This window comes from Leptonychotes weddellii, chromosome 5 (assembly GCF_054177405.1).
Source record: "Leptonychotes weddellii isolate Sample4059 chromosome 5, ASM5417740v2, whole genome shotgun sequence".
Classification (NCBI taxonomy): domain Eukaryota; kingdom Metazoa; phylum Chordata; class Mammalia; order Carnivora; family Phocidae; genus Leptonychotes; species Leptonychotes weddellii.
In genome coordinates, this window is record NC_138373.1 from 89,422,374 (window position 1) to 89,423,642 (window position 1,269).

The following is a 1,269-nucleotide window of genomic DNA, read 5'->3' on the forward strand; positions in this document are numbered from 1 at the left end:
TAAACCTTCCTAAACAGAGCACCAAAGACATAAACCACACAATGAAGAGCAATGTATTTGACTATATAAAATTGAAATCTATCACAAAAATATAGCAAAGAGAAATAATTGCAATATAAAGGTATATAAAGATTTAGTATGATATAGAAACTTCTGTTACAGTATTACACACTTGCTTTTGATTTGGCTTGTTCCAAAGGCTGTCAGGAGAAAAGCCTGAGGACCTGTCTGATTAAACACATATATAAAAGAGAACTATGATGCTCACTTCGGCAGCACATATACTAAAGTTGAAATGATACAGAGATGATTAGCATGACCTCTGTGTAAGGATGACATGCAAATTCGTGAAGTGTTCATATTTTTAGATGTGGAAGATGTTCCCTTCATCATGGAGTGAGGCTTTTGTCCCTACTCAGTTCTGAGACCTGACTTGAGATGCAACACGCCAGCATTCCCACTCCCTGGCCAGGTTTGGAATAGGTTCTTTCTCTCAGGCTGTTGTGTCAAGTCACTAGGATGTGGAGAAAAACCAAAGGCAGGTAAAAAAAAGAAAGAGAGAGACGGAGAGAGAACCATGAATCTTTAATTGCTATTATGAGGTGTTAATCAAGTACCCAAATAATGATAACAGCTTTGTACCAAAGAATTCTGGAAATCCAGAGGCAGGGATTGGGGTACCTGATAATACTCCTCAAAGAAAGAAAAACAATCACTCAGGCCTAATAAAACATTTCTACTCTGAAGTTTTCCACTGATAGAATTTTGTATCCTGAAACTCAGTTCCAGGAGCCAAGTAATTTCCATCCGTCCAGTAAGCAATTAATGAGAACCTATTATGTTCTAAAGCACTGTAGTAGATACTGTCTTTTCTGCAGGCAGTACAATTATCTTCCTCCAAGAAGAGTAAGACGAAGCCTTTGCCCTCAAGCAATTCATGGACAAAAACTTAAAGAGGGGAAGAATCCCTACAATGCAATCTGTATTTTACTAATACTGAATGCATTTAAATTATTTCACGATGCCAGCCTGTCTGGGTTAAGTAACTTACAGAGGACACTGGAGAGAGAACATTTTCATTTAATGACTATAGCACAAGCTTTCCTTTTCAGTTAGATGGAGCCCCGGTTTGTGGGTCAGCACAACACCTTCTAAAATGTCGCGTTCTCTTTCCGTGATGTTTAAGAGGTGAGTGATGTGGATTTAAGAGAGGAAGAATATGGGCGCCTGGGTGGCTCAGTTGGTTAAGTGACTGCCTTTGGCTCAGGT

At 39.0% G+C, this 1,269-nt stretch overlaps 1 non-coding gene across 1 annotated transcript; it reads left to right on the forward strand.

Annotated features, from left to right (window-relative positions):
• The first annotated feature begins 260 nt into the window (after positions 1 to 260).
• LOC115943822 (U6 spliceosomal RNA) lies at positions 261 to 367 on the forward strand. The gene has a single exon (XR_004078405.1). It is a non-coding gene; the product is annotated as a U6 spliceosomal RNA (small nuclear RNA).
• The last annotated feature ends 902 nt before the right edge of the window (positions 368 to 1,269 follow it).